The following is a 20,253-nucleotide window of genomic DNA, read 5'->3' as shown; positions in this document are numbered from 1 at the left end:
TGTGTGTGTGCATGTATCCTCTGTGTCTGCACGTGTAGCTATGCATGTGTGTGCCCCCTTCTGTGTGTGTATGCACTCGCGTGATCGTACATGCATGTGTATCTACCTATCTGAGATTGCGTGTGAATCTATGCTCATATGTTTCTATCTGTATGTGTGAATACATGCAAGGCATGTGTGAGAATGTGTGTGGTGACCTGAAGTGTGGCTCAGATATGCAGCGTGGCCCAGTGGGGAGCCCTAAGGATACTTATTAGCCTTGAGGGCAGGGTACTCCTTGTCTCCCTCTGCCGAGGCTGCTAGGCTGCAATGGAGGGCTGGCGATTCAGACACAGCAGTTCTTGAGGTTGTGAAGAGGCTGGGAAGGTACCTGGCGAGGGCCTGCTTCCTGGTTTGTCCATGGCATGGTCTCGGTGGGCCTCCTCATGCCCCCTCCGACACTAAAGTGTCCTCAGTGCTCTCCTCCCAGGACTGCATCACTTCCTCAAAGGCACCGCCTCCACATGCCACCACGGGGGTGGGGTTCCAACGTGGGAATTTGGATCCGGCCACAGCACCCAACTGTTTTTAAATTTCAAGCTACTCTCTTACATTAAAAAAAAAAGATTTATTTTTACTTATTTACTAGAGACAGAGGGAGAGAGAAAGAATGGGTGCACCAGGGCCTCTAGCCACTGCAAATGAACTCCTGACACATGTGCCACCACGCGCATCTACCTGGCTTACGTGGGCACCTGGAGAATCGAACCTGGGTCCTTGGGCTTTGCAGGCAAGCGCCTGAACTGCTGAGCCATCTCTCCAGCCCCTGCTCATTCTTAATTTGCTCTTGAACTCCATAAATACTTAGCTCCTCCTAGTGCCTGTCCTGCTCAGAATGCAGCGCAGGATGAAGCCACCCCCCCCCCTCCAAGTGCTCGGCCCATAGGCAGCTCTCCCTGCAGCCGGCAACCTCTGGATCTTCAGGCTGCCTGTGGAGACTCGCCCAGAACGATGCTACTGCAGAATTTTATGCATTCCCCCCTCTTCGAGGGTATGTCTGCCAATAGCTTTTATGATGCTGAGTAAAAAAGCATTTTTCTCCCTTTAGATATTTTTATTTCACCTTTAAAGCATGCACACAGTAAGGGCGAGAACATCTCCATGAAATCTCTGCAGTAAATAACTCCTAGAACCCTCACTTACTCAAGCCAGAGGACAAAAGGACAGGCCAAGCTGGAGATGGCCCTTACCTTCAACATCTTTACGTGGGGTGGGGGTGGGGAGCTCTGCTAAACCTCCAGCGGGGGTGGGGCCTGGGGATGGGTGCCTCCCCTGCTGCTCCTAGGAAGGCTTGGCTTCCCTCTGGAGTCCCTGACCAGAGCTGTCAGTCCTTGGCCACATGTGTGCTCCATGCTGTGATGAGCACTCTGTGTGTTTGTGGAGGCAAGGCCTTGGCTCTGTTCTCTCTGAACTGGGCTTCTGTCTTCCCCTCCGCTGGCTGACAACTCTCTGCCTGCCGAGTCTCTTGGGCCTTTGTCGTCTGGTTTTCTCATCTCTGTAAAATGCAAGTCACAGCAGTGTCTACCTGCCAGGGTTGTTGGGATGAGTGAGTAAGTCCATGCAGGTAAAGCACTTGCAGGAGTGGCTTGTCTCCTTCTCCACAGTGGAAGACTTGAATACTCAAGGAGTGGCTGGAAACATCTGAAAGGTCCTCATTTGCTGGCCTGACTTCCAGGCAAAGACTTCTGGGAGGAAGTGTCCAGAGCACTGTGAGAGACCTGGTAGTCTTTTATAACCCAGTGGTGGAGGTCACCTCTGTTGCCCTCTGGTGGCAGAGGTAGTCGTAAATCTGCCTGGGTTTAAGGAGAGGGGACCTGTCCATAGGCCTGGATCCAAATTAAGTGAGACACTAATGAATCTAGAAGAAAACCTGAACTATAATATTATTAGAGTTGTTATCAAATGTTAAGTATTATTTAAATTAGTACTGCTGGGGGCAGGGGGTAGTAAAGAAGGGCTTTAGGGAGGTGTTACTTGAATAGAGTTTTTAAAATATTTATTTGAGAGAGGCAATGTGTGTGTGTGTGTGTGTGTGTGTATGTGTGTGTGTGTGTGTGTGAGAGAGAGAGAGAGAGAGAGAATAAATAGGTGATCCAGGACCTCTAGCAACTGTAAACAAACTCCAGACGCATGCACCACCTTGTGCATCTGGCTTTACAGGCATACTGAATCGAATCTGGGTTCTTTGGCTTTGCCAACAAACACCTTAATGGCTAAGCCATCTCTCCAGCACCCTTGAATAGAGTTTTGAAGAATGGATAAGAGTTGGGTAGAGGAAACAGCTTGGGCAAAATCAGGGAAGGCTTGAAACAGTGATGTGTTCAGGACACCATGAGCAGTTTGCTGCTGTTGCAGCATTTGGGGTGCAAGGAAGAACATGGTCAAGGGAAGTTGGAGGGTATCTTGTGGGCCTGGCTTTTGTCCTGAAGGAGCCATGGAGGGTTACATGAAGGAAAAGTGACTCAGCCAGTTGTATCAGCTCTTTCTGGCAGCATTGTGGAGGCAGGGTTGGAAGGAAGAAGGTGGTGTCTGTGGGTCAGAGGGGCGGACATGACAGAATGTTCCATGAGGCACCTGGTACCCTAGGCTGAGTCTGTCCCTTCTCCGGCATCCCAGGAGGAGACAGAGCTGTCCAGTGTACTCTCCTCCTTGTTTAGCCAACTGGAGGACCAGCCCAAGCTTCCAGGGCATCCTTCAGCCTAGGTCCGCACACATCACCTGGGAAGGAAAGCATAGAACGGGGGTTTTGTCAAGGTACAGCCCAGAGCCTTACATCTTTGGCATTTTCTTACTAAGTGATGCTGGATAGCCATTTCTCCTCAGCATCCACTTAGTCCTGAGTCTATTATGTGTCCATGTTGCCTGGGACAGCATGGATGAGGGACTTGGGCAAGACACCGTCGTCCTGTAAGAGCACAGCACAGAGGTGGGGACCTGGCCTCAGAAGCCTCCACAGGCATGGCTCTGTGACCACACACAGAGCAATCCCCCTCTGCCTTAGCTTCCTCATCAGCAAATGGCCGCGCAGTAAGAAAAGCTCCCTCAGTATGCCAGGCTTGGAGTCATGCAGATTCTCCGAGAACATGACCCATTGCATCCATTGAGGGGCTACCATATGCCTCCCTCCTTGACGTGCAGTGGACTACACTTCCCAGCCTCCCTTGCAGCAGGGCCTTGTGACCTTGATCTGGTCAGGGTGGATACAAAGGGAATATCCTTCCACACTGCCCTCCGTCCTCTTCTTTCTCCCTCTGCTGGCCAGTGGCAGAGGTACTGGCATGACAGACCTCAACCAGGACGGTTTTTGCCTGTATGGCGACACTTGGCAATGTTGCCATGACTTGTAGGAGAGCTAATGGCATCCGGTAGGCGGTAGTCAAGCAGGTATGTCGCCATGCATGGTGTGGCCCTTCAGAAAGAATTATCCAGGGCTGGAGAGATGGCTTAGCGGTTAAGCGCTTGCCTGTGAAGCCTAAGGACCCCGGTTCGAGGCTTGCTTCCCCAGGTCCCACGTTAGCCAGATGCACAAGGGGGCGTCTGGAGTTCGTTTGCAGAGGCTGGAAGCCCTGGCGCGCCCATTCTCTCTCTCTCTCTCTCTCCCTCTGTCTTTCTCTCTGTGTCTGTCACTCTCAAATAAATAAATAAATAAATAAATTAAAAAAAAAAAAGAATTATCCAGCCCATGTCCCTAATGCTAAGTCCAGGAAACTGGTCTAGAACGTCCAAGTGCCTTTACAGTCTAAATGGAAGAGCACGTGTCCTTGGACGGTGTGTGGCCCCAGTCCCTTGTGATCTCTCCCACTGCTGAGCCGCTGGCCCGCAGGCCGTTGTCAGAGCGGCTGGTCTCCCTGCTTGCTGCAGCGTCACTGCGCATGCCTGTTTCCTTGACGTGACCATTGAGGGCAAGGCGGCAGGACTTGCATGTTGACATAGTGCCCTCTGCCTGCATGCCCGGGGGTTTTATGTGGAGACCCTGCACACCCATCACCAGCTCCCCTGCAAAGACCTTCCACTGCTGGGGGCAATGTGCTCCCAGGCTAGGATGGCTCTGTCCCTCGTGGTCCCACCTTGGGAAGCCTAGGTTGATTATCGGTGACACCAGACCCTTCAAAAGGGTTAGGGCACGGTCCCCGCACCCCCACGGTTGCATGGCCTTTGTGGTGCTCTGTATCAGGAAGCCTTTGACTCAGCACTCCTCTCCCCCAAGGCAGCCCCCACCTAACCCAGGTTTAGGTCTCGGTGTCCAGAGGCGTCTCAGCTCATTTCCTGATTCGGCTTCCCGGGAGATGAGAGTGATAGCAATGTCTGCCCTGGCTTCCTGCCTGTGGGGACACAACTCATCTGCCTCCCGCGCCACCGTCTGTGTTTGCCTTTCATACAGAGCTGAGGGTGGGGACTGGCCAGATGTAGGTGGGCTGCAGAGCCTCACCAGGGAGGAACCTGGTGTCCATGGCTGTGAAAAGCCCCTGTGTGGTCCTGAATATGTGTGGAGGTGTGTTTATCTACACCTGCTATCCCCAAGAGCCTGAACACCTCCAACTGGTCTCCTGGCCCAATCCTCTGTGTCCACACAAGTTGGTGTCTTTTCAAAGGATTTCCAACAGGTTTCCCCTCCCTCACCTCAGGAACTTTGAACAGTGAATTCAAGTCTATGCCAGTTCTCTGGTAGTCCTTCCTTAGATCTAGTCCAAGTCTCTCTTGTTGCACTCAGAGACCTTTGTCTTGAGGCTGTAGAAAGAGATGAATGTCCTTTTTATCTTTTTTTTTTCTTTTCTTTTTCAAGGTAGGGTCTCACTCTAGCCCAGGCTGACCTGGAATTTACTATGTAGCCTCAGGGTGGCCTCGAACTCAGGGTGATCCTCTTACCTCTGCCTCCTGAGTGCAGGGATTAAAGGTGGGTGCCACCACCCCCGGCTGAGATGAATGTCTTTTGGCCACCAAGATATTAACCTGCCAAGTATCTGAAAGAAAAACTAATTCCCTTTCCCAATATACTTTCCAGATTCTATTTTGCAGACCTTGTTGAACCCATGGCCTTGGATGGGGACAATTGCCCAGGACATGTATAACAGGACAGACCTGTCTGCTCAGCTCCTCTCTACTCCTCTGACCCCTTGGAAGTCCCTGTGGCTGCAGAGAAAATGGGTTTGGTGGGCCTGGCAGACCTAGTCTCCCGAAACTGCTGCTGAGCTCCGCCCCTTGACCAGAGTAATCCCAGAGCAGGTGCTCCACAGCTGTTTATTTCTCTCCCACCTTCCTGCAGGAGCCCCTGTCTCCCTTCATCCTGTCCTGTTTCTCTCTTTTTAAAAAATGTTTTATTGCTGGGCGTGGTGGCGCACGCATTTAATCCCAGCACTCGGGAGGCAGAGGTAGGAGGATCACCGAGAGTTCGAGGCCACCCTGAGACTACATAGTGAATTCCAGGTCAGCCTGAGCCAGAGTGAGACCCTACCTCGAAAAACCAAAAAAAAAAAAAAAAAAAAAAATCATTTACTTATTTGAGATAGAAAGAGATACAGAAACAGGCAGGTAGAGAGAGACAGAGAGAATGGGCACACCAAGGCCTCCAGCCACTGCAAACGAATTCCAGCTGCATGCACCCCCCCTTGTGCATCTGGCTTACGTGGGTCCTGGGGAGTTGAACTTGGGTCCTTTGGCTTTGCAGGCAAATGCTTTAACCGCTAAGCCATCTCTCCAGCCCACTGTTCCTCTGTTGATGGTGCCCTTGAGAAAGGACCAGAGCCTGTTGTGCTCTCAACCTCCTCAGCTAGGTGGGCATGGGCAGGAACACAGAAGGCAGGGCAAGGGCTTTCCCTTTGTCTCTGGCCTCCGAGGACTCTCAGCACCTTCTCTGGTTCCCATGTGTCTCTGGCTCCCATAAGTTGATCAGCCTTCCCAGGTGGTTATGGGGTCACTTGACTCCATTCCAGCAGGATGCCCCAGATTTCCCAGACAGCTAGTGGGTGGAGCCACTTTCCAGGTGGGGAAAATGTTGTTTAGTGTGGGATATGATCTGCCCAAGGCCTCCTTCTCCAATGTCACTCAGCCTTACCTTGAAGCTTCCTCTAGGGGCCTCAGACCTCTCCACTGCCACACAGAGGTCTCTGAGCAGGGAGGGGAGGAGAAGGTCTGGGCTGTCCCACCAGGCCAGGGAGGATCAAAGCCCATGATCTTCCATTCTTACTATGCCTGCAGCTGTCCAGATGGGCAACTGCCTCTGAGGCCCCACATTACATAAATCCTCCTATGGTCTGTCAGACAAAAAGCAATTAGGAGGGAGGGGAGAAAAAAAAGAGAGGGAGGGAGACACAGAGAGAGAGAGAAAGGGGGAGAGTTGGAGTCACATAGGCATACAGAAAGGGAGCAGAGAAGTGGAGAAAAAACATCAGAGAGAAGGCAAAAAAAAAAAAAAAACCAACAAAAAACAAAACAAAAAAAAAGAAACAAGGCAGACAGAAGCAAGCCTGGGACTCGGAGGAATGAGACAGGGAAGGGGAAACAGAGATGGATTGGAATAGAGAAGAGGGAGACTTGGACAGACAGCCACACACACCACACAGGGCCAAATGAGAGAGAGAGAAAGAGAGAGAGAGAACGAGGGAGCTAGAAAGAGAGTCGGTATTGCAGAGCTAGCCATGCAGCATGCCCAGGAGGCAGGGAGACTATTTTCCTCTTGCAAGATGTAGGTTAAACTGGCTATGGGCAAAGGGGCAGCCGAGCACCTGCTCTCAGAATTTTGGACTCATCGGCTTGGGTGGAGGATGGTTCAGGGACTAGAGAACTAATTGCCCAAGTTTGCATTCTCCCATGCGTTTGTGCTTTGCCCAAGCTCTGCCGGGGAGAGCGGACGCAGCTCAGTGTCGCCCGCATTGTGGAAACAGGGAGCAGAGGGTCAGTGAGGCGTGACGGGATCCCCAAAGGCCCTAGGTGGGACATGCTGGGTAGGGATCTTCCCCTGGACCAGCCTTGTGGCAACCCGGCCTTCTTACCCTGTGTAGCCCAGAACCTGCCCCTGCAGTGCTGGCCCCAAGATCTAGGAACCTGTGACTGAAGTCTTGCCAGCATCTCTGGAGAGTGAGGACGGGCATAGGGGAGTTTCTGTGAATCCTCGAGTCCTGGAACCTTTGGCAATGTTGGGAGCTGGGTGCCTGCCAGCCTCAGCTCCTCCTTGCAGTTAGCCTCAGCCCCGCTGAGACCGAGAACCAGCCTGAGCCCGGTGGCCCAGTCCCCCCTCAGGATGGGCAGAGCTCATTGGGTTTCTCAGACTGCAGCCAGGGACCCGAGGAAGCTGTAGCTCTCTCCCCTCCCCCTTCACCTTCTCCTATTCATTTTTCAAACGTTATTTATTTTTCAAGTGTTCGCTCTCTCTTATTCATTTTTCAAATGCTCGATATGTACCCAGCAACTGTTCTAGATATCATGGGAAACAGAAAGGAACACAATGGATAGAATTCTCGGCCTGAAGGAGTTTACATTTTAGAGGAGGGAGACAAAAAAAAAATGAACAGCCAAAATAAATAAATAAATAAAATATAGGCTGTTATTAATGATGAGGAGGACTATGTAGTAGAAAGTAAGAGTTGGGGGAAAGATTGGGGTGCTTGCAGTGCAGTTTGGAGGAGATAGGTAGGAGAAACCTTGTGTAGTTAGACGACTCCTGAGCCAACTGCTGAAGCAATAGGGAGACGGTGGATCTGTGAATGTACAAAGGCCCTGAGGCAGACCTAGGCTTGGCAGGTGTGAGGGGTAGCCTGGAGGGGGTGTGGCTGCAGCAGAAGGGACCTAGGTGAGAGGACGCTGTGGGCAGAGAGCCAGTGAGGAGCAGAGAGGGGGCAGTCTTGGGGTGCTGCTGTTACAAGTCCGCTTCTACCCTGAGTGAGATGTAGAGCTCTTGGAGGGTGGGAAGCAAGTCAGTGCCCTGACATGTATTTCATGGGGATGCCTCTGATGACTGGATTGAGCCTAGTGTGAAAGATGGAAGCTGAAGGAGGAGGATGGAATTTCAATACCGTTCAAGTTCTAAGAGGAAGTCTCTCTCTCTCACACACACACACACACACACACACACACACACACAAAACACATGCACATGTGCATACACACATACCCTCACTACTACTCTTGCAGAGAGTAACACGTGTAGAAGGTGTGAGGATCATGGATACAGGTGACTTTGACCTGCACATTGCATGCTCCCGGAGAATGAAAAGGGCTGAATTTACAAGCAGGTTCCTGAGTGGGAACGGAAAGAGGTAAACTGTGGCTGCGTACACATGAGGTGCTGAGCACTGTTTATTCCATGCAGGTTGATATAAGCCACCACACTGGCCTATGAGGTGTTTTCCCCCTTTTTTAAAAAATTATTTTTATTTATTTATTTGAGAGAGAGAGAATATTGATACTGCAGGGCCTCAGCCACTGAAATTGAACTCTAGACGCTTGTGCCATCTAGTGGGCGTGGGCAACCTTGAGCTTGCCTCGCCTTGTGCGTCTGGCTTATGTGAGATCTGCAGAGTCAAACATGGGCCCTTGGGCTTTGCGGGCGTGTTCCTTAACTGCGAAGCCATCTCTTCAGCCATGTTTTTCCCTTTTATAAAAGAGGTCTCCAGGCTCCGAACCACTAAGGTGCTTCACTGAGCTTATGTGAAAACCAGGAGCTTTGTGGCTACTTGTAAAGCATCCTGCTGGGTCACGTGCCTCTGCAGGTTATCTCCATTCCAGTGTACAAACTTCAGGGTCTCCTGTGTGCAGAGCATCCTGGTTCCACTCCCACCACCACTGGAGCCCAGCTGGAAGGGCAGTCTCAGCCTCCGAACGGGGAGGTGGCCCAGTGTTCTCTCTCCCAGGTCAGCTCCGTTCACTTCCTGCTTCCTCCAGGAGGCATCTCATCCCCATGTCAGGCCTCCTCTATCTCTCCAGCCTGTACTTAAGTGCTAGGCCAAAATGGGAGGGGAAGAGGGAAGAGTCCCATGGAAGGAAACGCAGGGCATGGGGCAGCAGAATATTAGGGTGAGAAACTGGCGCACACCTTTAATCCCAGCACTCGGGAGGGCAGAGGTAGGAGGATCACTGTGAGTTCAAGGCCACTCTGAGACTACATAGTGAATTCTAGGTCAGCTTAGGCTAGAGTGAGACCCTATCAAAAAGCAAAACTAAATAAATAAGTAGAAAAGAAAGAAAGAAAGAAAGTGGCTATCGTGATGATGCTAGAAAAAAAAAGGCTCCCAGGTAAGGGGACCATAGTGGGTTGCAGGGAGTGCATAGCATCTGTGTCCGCCTCCCCCTCCTCCCATTTTGACACCAAAATCTCCACGGTGCTTTTTGTCCTTTTCTCAGCTTTCCCCTTCCCTATACTCTGCAAAGAGTGGGTTGATCAGAGCTAAGGAATGAGACCCTGGAAACATGAGGTACTTGTCCCAAACACATACAGCAGGCTGGTCTTGGGCAGGAACAAGGGTGCATGAAAGTAGGCAGCTCCATTTCCAGATTGGATCCCCTGCCATCAAGCCACGAGCCTGTCTCCAAAGGCAAGGCCGGGATCCTCTTTGCCCTCTGCCTTCTCACTCCTCCCAGTAGCCACCGAGATCGAGAGAGATCCAGGGGCTGTCTCGGGCTACACAGGTCCCTATGCTATAGTGTCAAGAAGACCTCCCTCCTTTCTTTCCTTCCTCCATTCTTCCTTCCCTTCACTTAGAGGGGGCGGTTGAGGCAGTGTCACACTCTAGCCCAGGCTGACCTGGAATTCACTATCTAATCTCAGGGTGGCCTTGAACTCACAGCGATCCTCCTGCCTCTGCCTTACAAGTGCTGGGATTAAAGGCATGTGCCACCACACTCAGGTTTAAAAATAATTTTATTTATTTATGAGAGAGAGAGAGAAAGAGAGAGAGAGAGAATGGGTACACCAGGGCCACCAGCCACTGCAAATGAATTTCAGATGCATGCCCACCTTGTGCATCTGGTTTACATAGATCCTGGAGAATCAAACCTGAGTCCTTTGGCTTTGTAGGCAAGCACCTTAACCACTAAGCTATTTCTCCAGCCCCACTTGAAATTTTTTCTACATACATATCATATATTTTGACTAAAGTCCTTTCCCAATACCTTCTTTTGTCCCCCTTTCCATCCCTTCCCACCAAGCCCCTTCTTCTTCTTAATTCATCCTCTTCTACTCTAATGTCCCTCTCTCTCTCTGTGTGTCTCACTGAGGTAATTAGGGTTGTTTGCATGCATGACTGGGGGATTATTTACCAGAGCACATGCAATTTAGCAGTGGCTATACCACTGAAGAAAAATGCCTTCCAGAGAGAGATGTTTGTGTTCCAGACCTGGTTGTGCTTGCCTGGTGGAGTGTTTGGATTGGAGAGGTCATCTATGAATTATGTCAATCACCTCAAATGGTGGCCCATGGGTCTGTGTGCCAGAGCCACCTGACTGTATGCCAAATGTCCAGAAGGCCAGGGCCCTCTACAGACGTCAGAACCAGTGCATCGGGGTAGTACCTGAGGATTTATAGTTTCATAAATCCCACCATAGGATTCTGATGCATGTGAACTGGGACCTTACTGTGGTTTGAATGTAAATTCTCCCTAAGCCTCATGTTTATGACTAGGCCTCATATTTATTCTCCAGTTGGTGGAGCCTTTGGGAGGTGGAGCCTTGCAGGAGGAGGTGTGTCACCATGGATAGGCCTTGGGGATTACTAGTTTGGCCTCATTGAGTATTCACCATTCACTCCTGCTGCTTTCTCTCTGCTGATGTGACAAGATGTGATGCCCGTCTTCTGCCATGCTTTCCCTACCATGAAGAAACTTTTCCTTGAAACTGTCAGCTGCAATAAACTCCTTCCATCAGCTACTTCTGGTCATGTCTTTTGTCCAGTAGTGAGAAGGAAGTTGCTATAGACCCGAACATGGCCAGAGCAGATAACTCCTAAATCCCTCTGGTGTGAGCACTCTTCCATCCTGATTTCTGTATGCCTTGGTGTGCGGATGAACAAATGGGGCTGCACACCCATGTTAGGTGTCAAGTGAGTTCCCACAGGAAGATAAGAGAAGAGAACACTCAGTGAAAATGGTAACTGTCCTTAGAGGTCTCACAAGGGAAGGTCTTAGAGACAGATCTAGAACTTGGATGAAGGAATGTTGTTACCTTTGCATTGCTGTAACAGAACACCCAACCAAGAGCAGCTCACAGGAGGAAAGGATTGATTTTGGTTTATAGTCTCAAGGTGAAGTTTCATGATGACAGGAAAAGATTGTAGAGCAGACACTGGGCATCATTTCTGCCCCAGCAAGTGGAAAACAGTAGCAAGAGAGTGAGCCAGATTAACTCTGGCTAGCCAGGGGCTAGTAAACCTCAAGGTCAGCCCCCAGTGACACAACTCCTCCAGCAAGGCTCTTCCTCCAATCAGCTGGGGATCAAGCATTAAGAACATATGAGTAGGGGCTAGAGAGATGGCTTAGCCGCTAAGTGCTTGCCTGTGAAGCCTAAGGACCCCAGTTCGAGGCTCGATTCTCCAGGACCCACGTTAGCCAGATGCACAAGGGGGCGCACACGCGTCTGGAGTTTGAGTTCATTTGCAGTGGCTGGAGGCCCTGGCATGCCCATTCTCTCTCTCTCTCTGCCTTTCTCTCTCTCAAATATTTTTTTTAAAAAAAGAACATATGGGCTGGAGAGATGGGTTAGTGGTTAAGCGCTTGCCTCTGAAGCCTAAGGACACCGGTTCAAGGCTCGATTCCTCAGGACCCACGTTAGCCAGATGCACAAGGGGGCACACGCGTCTGGAGTTCGTTTGCAGTGGCTAGATGCCCTGGCGCACCCTCTCTTTCTCTCTCTCTCTGCCTCTTTCTCTTTCTGTCTGTCACTCTCAAATAAATAAATAAAAATAAAAAATTTTAAAAAAAGAACATATGAGTAAGAGTACATCTTATTCAAGCCACCACAAGGACACAAAACGACCTAACTCTCAGTGCTGCACACGCTGCCTGATGCTTTCAGCAAAGGGCAGCACCCCCCCCGGGGGCAGGGGGTGGGGGAGTGCAGCCAGCGTTGTACACTCACTTGGAAACACACTGAAGAGATTGAAGCTGCAGGTGGGAAGAGCCTGGTTTGAAGAGATTTAAAAAGATTCTTTCAAGTCAGAACTGCTAGAGACCACAAAAGTCTGTTAGCTTTACACCCCTTGTGTGCTTGTGTACCAGTGCCTTCACACCCATACAGAGACACTTGTGTGCAAGCCTTCAGATGTCTGCACATGCATACGTGAGTATACATGTTGTCTATGAGATGCAGAGTATGTTTTTCATATAGAACAAGTACACCAACACAAATACACATGTCCACACGCATGCGAATATATGTCAGTCCTTATATCACACACATCTGTCTCCACCTTTCCCTGGCTGTTTAATTTTCTCCCCGGAGCTGACGTCTCCCTTTGCACTTCCAGGCTGGTCTCTGGAGTGAGAGCCTTGTTTAATCTCCATTAGCTCCTTTATTTCCTGCACCAAATTAAAAGTGTGACCAAAAGTTAATTATTCTAATTCAATTTGTCCCTAATGTGGTGTGCGTGGTGCCGGGGGAGGCCCCGGGTGGAGGTGAGCCGAAAGTGGGCTGGGGGAGGAGGCGTCAGCATTTAATATGTCTTAATGGATCATACAGGAAAATGCCAGAAGATTTCTTTCTTTGTGATTTCCCTGCCTCTCCCCAAGGCTCAGCGTTTAGATTTTCTAGAAATCCCAGGGGGTGTTTGGGGAGCTTGACCATGGGAAATATTTGAGATTAGAGGTGGCAGGCTGTGTGTGCGGGTGTGTGTGTGTGTGTGTGTGTGTGTGTGTGTGTGTGATGCGTGTGCACAGGTGTGTGCTGTGCTGATAAAACTCTGGCCCCAGAAGCAGGCTGAGAGGTAAGCCAGAGCTTTCCTCATGAGAACATGATGCCGAGCCCCAGTCCTTGGACAAGCTGATATTATTGCCTCTGTTGAACACTGGAGAGCATCCAGCCTCTCCTCTTCTCCTTCTCCAGCTGCTTCTCAGATTCCCGCCCCTCTTCTCTCCTTTCAGACCTCTCTGCTCCTTCCCCATCCCTTTTGGCTCAGGAATGAAGACTTCAGAGCTAAGTTCAGCTCTCCAGGTTGGGGCAAAGCTCATGGGCAGAGTGTTTGCCTACCATGTATGAGGATACAGGTTTGATTCCCAGCACTAGAAGAAAAAAATTCTTTAATCCCAGCACTTGGGAGGCAGAGGTAGGAGGATCTCCATGAGTGCAAGGCCATCCTGAGACTACATAGTGAATTCCAGGTCAGTCTGGTCTAAAGTGAAACCCTACCTCGGAAAACAAAACAAAACAAAACAAAACAAAACAAAACAAAACAAAACAAAACAAAACAAAACAAAACAAAACAAAACAACAACAACAAAAAACCCCTGTAGGCTGTCAAACCCAGCTTTCCCAAGTAATCCTGTCCTCCCCATGTGGCCCCTACATCTGAACATAAGGCCTCGGATGGCTGCTGAGGTCAGAAGGAGCCAGGCCCTGATACTCATGAACGAGGCCAGCTCTGGTCTGGTGCTCCTGGCCCTGCTGAGTTGTAGCATCCTAGCTGGAAACGACAGATGATGACTATCAAAACGAAAGCCTTGGAAATATGTTTGGAATGCATAGCTGAGATGAAGTTCTGGATGACCCTCTAGCACATTTTGTGACATTTGCCCCAAGGCATGACACCCAAGGGGCAGAAATCATGGTCTCCTAAGATTGCCCATCTGCCTCTTGCCCACTTGGTGTCCATCTTTCCTGGATTGATCTGAACACCCTTGGTCCTAGGTAAGCCCACTTTGCCTGATGATGGTGAGCGAGTATTTGAGGACCATGTACACTTGGTCTCAGCTGAATCTTTGCTTCTCTGGGCAACCATCCCTCAGCTACATGTCATGGGCGTTGAGACCATCTGTGTGAGTCATGACAGGCTACTTGCCATAGCACACCAGGGCCACATCTTGGCATAACAGAGGTTGACTTCTTACTGCGGTAGCTGTCCAGGAAGCTCAGTGGCAGCCTTTGTGGATAATTCTACATCCCTACTTCCTTCCACTACTAGGAGTCTGTGGGGTGGCCTGGGAGGCTTTCTGGCTTGTGTCTGGAAGAATTTTACATTATTTTTACTTTCTTGCATGTCGATGGCCAGTCCTCAGCCCCATGGCTGCCCTAAATGCAAGCCATTCTGGGAAGAGCCAGCTGGTGATGGGCCAAGAAGAACTAGTCAGTTTCCAACATCTCATCCTTTGGGAACTCCCCCCCCCCCCCAATATTCTAGCTTGTCCGGGTCTCTTTTAAAGATGATGTTGAAGTAATTTTTTTTTTTTTTTTTTGCTTAAAAAAGACTCAGTTACTAATAAGAATTTATTACTTTTGTAATTCACCCTTTTTGAGCAGCTAGTACATTCTAAGTGGTGCCATTAAACAACCAGCTTTGGAAAACGAGTCACACAGCCTTTCCCAGCTGGGTTCTCCGTGACATTGCTTTGAAAAGGGCTCTGACCAGAGTGAGGAAGTGAAGGACATGGTCCACGCTGTAGGGGAGGTCCCCACGGGCTTTCCTTGTCACATTGCAGGCACTTTCGTTTCTTTTCTGCTCCTCTTTGACGGTTTCAGAAACAGAGGTCCTGGGACTTGCACAGCCAATTCCGAGAAGCCGGACATTGCAGGCCTGTCCTGCACGTGGTGTCTCTGGGTTGTTTTCTTCTGGTGGGCATGACTAGTCCAGGAGAGCTGAGCCCTTACACAGCCTCTGGTCTCAAGAAGGGAAGCCACGTTTCCTCTATGGACTGGCAGGGACCAGGTTTCAGTCTTTGCTCGGTAAAGCGTCGGACACAGAGCGAGGTCAAGTAAATATCTTGTAACGCAATCCAGCAGTCTCTGGTGTGAGACAGCCTCGGCCCATGAGAGAAGATGGACCTTCCCCAGACATGGCTGATCTGATGGGGGGAGCTGGAGCCCACTGGGCACCCGGGTCTGTTTACAAGTGGGACAGCAGGAATGGAATACAGGGCCTTGTGCATGCCAGGCAAGCCCTCTACCACTGAGCTGCATCCCCAGCCCTCACGCCAATCTGAGTAGAGCTAAAAATCCATAGGCACCTTGTCTCCCTCCATTCCCTTGAGAGTCTAGGGACACAGAGAAGCTCAGGGGACGTGTGTGTTACACACACACACACATACACACACCCTTCTCATGACAGCTTGTCCTGGTTTCAAAGCTGAAGAGGATGTGAGGCAGGGGTCAGGGAGGCCAGGCCAGTGGCTAGGCTCTTCTAAGAGGTCCTGTGTCCCACTGTTAGGAGTCCTGATCTATAGCATGAATTAGGAGGGAAAGGAAGGAAATTATCTTCCCTTCCTTCCTTCCTTCCTTCCTTCCTTCCTTCCTTCCTTCCTTCCTTCCTTCCTTCCTTCCTTCTATTATTTTGAGTCATAATCTGACGATATAATCCAACTTGGGCCTTGAACCAGAGGTTCTTCCTAGCCCAGCCTCCAGAGTACAGGCATAACTTACAATATCAGGACAAATTCTCAGATGCCGGTAGTCTATGTCCTACAGTCTCTTTCTGGAGGTACTGACGAAGTTGTACTCACTCTCTGGAAGTAAGTGAGCAGCTTTCATCTTTCTTTGTATGTGAAAAGAGTAGAGATTCCAGAAACAAAGAGAACTGACTCTGAGGCACTTAGCATACACAGTGCCTCAGCTCACTCCTTAAGATTGGTTGTATGAGGGTTGGGTCATCTTTTCTCTAAGGCACCTTTTATTTCTAACTACTTAGAATTCCATGTTTCACAATGTCTCACTTTTTCTCTTGGTTAGAGATATCTATTGAAATCTGCTTTTGTACACAGCACCCAGCCTCTCCTTCCTCCCTACCTCCTCCCAGGGAATGGTCCAAATCGAAGTCACAAAGCACTATGTCTCATCAGCTGTCTTGGTACCTAAACAACAAAGGGGAGTTTCACCCTTAGTATCCTGTTCAGGGTGTGGCCTCTGGGTGTGGACCTCTCCGTTAGAATCCTAGCTCCATCCTCTATGAGTTGTGTGTGTGATCTGCCTCCTTGGGTGCCACTTTGCCCCTCTACAGAAGTGAGGACACTAATTGTCATCTTTCTGGGTGGCAGTGAAATGAGGTTCTCTTGGTGAGATGTTTCCCACAGTCTAGGCCTGGCAGGAGTGTCTCCCTACATGCTAGTGACGGTTGTGTGTCTCGTTCCTGATTTCGGCAGTGTGCGGTGCTGCGGGTTTCCGCCTCGCCAGCCCCTCAGGGAGGCCACGGTGTTCTCCCTCACACAGCCTCTGCCTGCAGTCCTTCCTTCTGCAGTATCCCAATACTCCCCAACTGCTAACCAGCCCCTGAGACGATCGCATCAGGGTGTCTCTGCAGGTGCGAACCTTTGCCAAGGATCACTATTGTCATCTTGTCTTCACACCCGGTCCACGTGTCCCTGATGTCTAAACCTTTATGGAGAGGCCCTAAGGAATTATGCACCCAGAACACACTGTCCTCAGCTAGAAGGCCATAATGTTAACATTTTATTTTACTAATCTACTTTCTTCTCTGTGAGCTACCTAATGGTGGAGATCATTTTCTCTCTATTCCCATGTTATATACCGCTTCAATGTAACTGCTGTAATGAAGTCATCATCGCACATAGACCACCGTCGGTGCTTCACGAAACTTGCCCAGCTCTGTAAGTAACACAAAAAACTGCTGTTGGGTGCATTGAGGACATGCAACATGGCTGTAGGGGTTTGAGATGCAGGGATAGTCAAAGAAGGCTTATTGGAAAGGAGGTGGCCCAGTGACATAATGCTTGCCTAACATGTACAAGGCCCTGGGTTCCATCTCAAACACTGAAAAAGAGCTAAGCCTACCATTAATTTTGGAAGTTAGTTTAAGGTCTCCTTCATGGGAACAGGTGTACCTTGAGGGCCTGTGACCCATTATCATTTTAAAAATTATTTTTTATCTTTAAATTTACATTTATTTATTTTGAGAGAACAAGAGTGAGTGAGTGAGTGAGGGAAGGAGAGAGAGAGAGAGTGAGAGAGAAAGAATTGGTGCTCCAGGGCCTGAGCCATTGTGATTGAATTCCACGTGCTTTCACTAGCTAGTGGGCATGTGCAACCTTGCACTTGTCTCACCTTTGTGTGTCTGGCTTACATGGCACCTGGAAAAAGATCAAACATGGGTCCTTAGGCTATGCAGGCAAGCACCTTAACTGCCAAGCCATCTCTCCAGCCATTAAAATTATTTTAAAAAATATATTTATTCATTTGAAAGCAGGAAGAGACTGAGAGAAGATGGAGAGGAAAAGAGAGAGAGAGAGAGAGAGAGAGAGAGAGAGAGAGAGAGAGAGAGAGAATGGGTATGCCAGGGCCTCTAGCCACTGTAAACAAACTCCAGAAACGTTAACCACTTTGTGTATACTGGGTAATTAAACCCAGATTATCAGGCTTTGCAGGCAAGCACCTTAACTGCTGAGCTACCTTTCCAACCCCTCAGTCCCTACTTAGGAAGTACAAGGAGCACGCAGTTTCAGCTGATCAACATGTCCGGATGAGGGCTTCACTCTCCTGCTGCTGATACTTGGGTCTGGGACATCCTTAGATGGCTCCTAGTATCTTTCCCTCAGTTCTCCTCCCATAGATTTAAGTTTCTGCCCCATCTACTTCCTCATTCCTGTAGTCTGTGTCCAAGGGCCCATCACCCTTTGTCTGGGTCCTTGCAACAACTTTCCCTTTGATGTATCTGCATCCACTGTAGGGCCTTATCCTAGTCTGAATTAGGTTACATCATGAGGAACATAAATACAAAAGGATGTGGAAAGCTCTGCATGGAAGAGTTCAGGGCTGCCATGGTTTTTGTTTTAATACTCTGCCATTTTACTGTGTTACTTCATGGACATCTGCAGTTCCTATTTTCTTGTTTTCATCTTACAAGACAGCTGGCTGCCCCTGAGACCTTGCTTCAGGTTATACTTTTAGGGAGGGGGTGACAACTACATTGGCTGATATGAGAAGTTTCCCTAGAAAGTGACCAGGAGATGGTGAAGTAGGACCCTGGGCCTCCTATGCCATCACCTGGGAGCAGCTGGCCTAAGAGAACATAGCAGTCATCGATCACAGGCTTGGAGAAGTTGTCAGCTTGTGAAATGCAGTGTACGGTCCTGACTTCCAGTATGTGGTCTGTGCTTTGAATCACCAGCTTAATGTCTGGTGCCGTGTCACTAACAGCCAAAGCACCTCACAAAGAATACACGGTTTCTGTCACCCCAACCCTAGATGGGAGGGGGACAGGTTCTAATTCCAGAAGGGGACGTTTCTGCCAGGAGATGGTGCAGGATTCTTCTGTGAGTGACACTGGGAAGCTTGTCTTGTCACTTTGATGCTTCATGTTGGCAGAACAGTAAGCAAAGAAAAGGCAAAGTGACTGGTCATGATTTCCATAAGAGGCTGGATCTGCTCCCTAAATGAGGACAAGGGGAACCCGGGGATTTCCTGAGGCATCTCTTGATGCTTCTGACTTGGGGACAATAGTGAATGGGTAATGGCAGCAAACATGGCCTCCTCAGGGGCTTCCAGTCCTCAGGAGTGTTGGTCTGGGTTCCCCCTCCAAATAAGCAAGCGAGCCTGGCCAAAGCATTGGCTGAGGGATTAGGAAATACAGAGCACGTGGTACAGCACAGACATAAATATCAACTGTGGTCTCAGGACTTGCCATAGCAGTTGGTGCTTTCCTTTTCTTGTTGATACAGGATCTCCTCACTCTGCAGCCCAAGCTGACCTCAAACTTCCCATCTTCTTGCCTCAGCCTTGTAAACTCTGGGATTATAGTTGCCATACCCCCTACCTGCTTAGAACCATTCCCTTATACATTCAGCTTCTTGCCTGAACAGAAAGAGAGAGAGATATCACAGCCTGCCATCTCTTGAAAATCCAATGACAAAGCGAACACATTTGGGGTCTGTGCACTAGAAGGGGCAGACCACAGCAGACACTTCCTCCTCCCTTCCCCATGCACGTTACCTCTGGAGCTGTGATGTGATGTTGGAGTGCAGTGGTGGACAGTTCTGGGCAGGCTGCCAACATCTTACCTCCAGCATGCTGAGGGGATGTCTCTGTTTTTTGTGTGTGTTCAGCTTGTACATGTGTGGCAGGGAGGGCAGGAAAATGTACATCTTCAGGGGTCACCATCCAACCGTGGGGACGGGAGTCTAAGGGAAATGTTTCCACCTGCTTCTTTCAAAGGGGTTATTTGGATGCAGTTCTCTGTGGTTACTCAAAGATCCCGAGCTTCCCACAGGAGTAACAGCTCCATTATCGAACCTTGGTGGGTATTCCCTTCTTCCCTGCTGCCTTGCTCTTTTCTCCTGGGATCATTTCCCAAGTCAACAATCTACCCCCTTCACTTTGCTCTGGGTTCTGTTTTGAACAGAATCCAAATGAAGATACTGGTTTTTCTCCTTTGAGCCCATAGAATTGCCACGCATATTTTCCTGTATGCTACTTCTTCCTGAATCCTTCCTGACCAGTGGGCCCAGGCGAGGGCCTGCCCCCATATTGCTACACTCTCAGCACCTGTTTAGTAGGTGTCAGGCTTCTAAAAGGCTGGGTAAACATTTGTTAAGCAAATAGTTTCCCCAGTGGATTCTTCCCAGGAAGAGAGAGTTGCCAGAGATGGCTGAGAGTCTCTCTCCCCTCCCACTGGATGCTGTAATAAGGATGCCCAAGCCTGCTCTCTGCATGAGGACAGAAGTCCATTATCTGGTTATATCAGACTTTAATACACCTCAGCAAGGGACCTGGGTAAGTAGGCTGGCTAAGAGTGTGGAGACCCTCCCTCTCCTTGGCCCTCCCCACCCCTCCCCCAGCCAGCCACATTAAGTGAGTAAGTAATGAGAATGGTTAGAAATTGAATTTTATGAAAAAGTAATCTGTGGCTTAGAGCACAGGCAAGAGGAAGGGAGAGGGATTTGGCGAGGCCAGGGAGATGATTGCAAGGGCTGTCAGAGGGAAGGAAGGAACATGGGAGGCGACAAGGAGAGAGTCAGGCAGGAGAGCCATTCAATTAGAGAGGCAGAGATGGATTTTATCCCCCTTCTTCTGTGCTGCCCCTTTCTCTCTCTCTCTCCATTCTTTTCATCTCATCTGTGGGTATTTTGCCTTCGT

The sequence above is a fragment of the Jaculus jaculus genome, chromosome 9, assembly GCF_020740685.1.
Source record: "Jaculus jaculus isolate mJacJac1 chromosome 9, mJacJac1.mat.Y.cur, whole genome shotgun sequence".
Classification (NCBI taxonomy): Eukaryota; Metazoa; Chordata; class Mammalia; order Rodentia; family Dipodidae; genus Jaculus; species Jaculus jaculus.
This window is presented reverse-complemented; position numbering follows the sequence as displayed.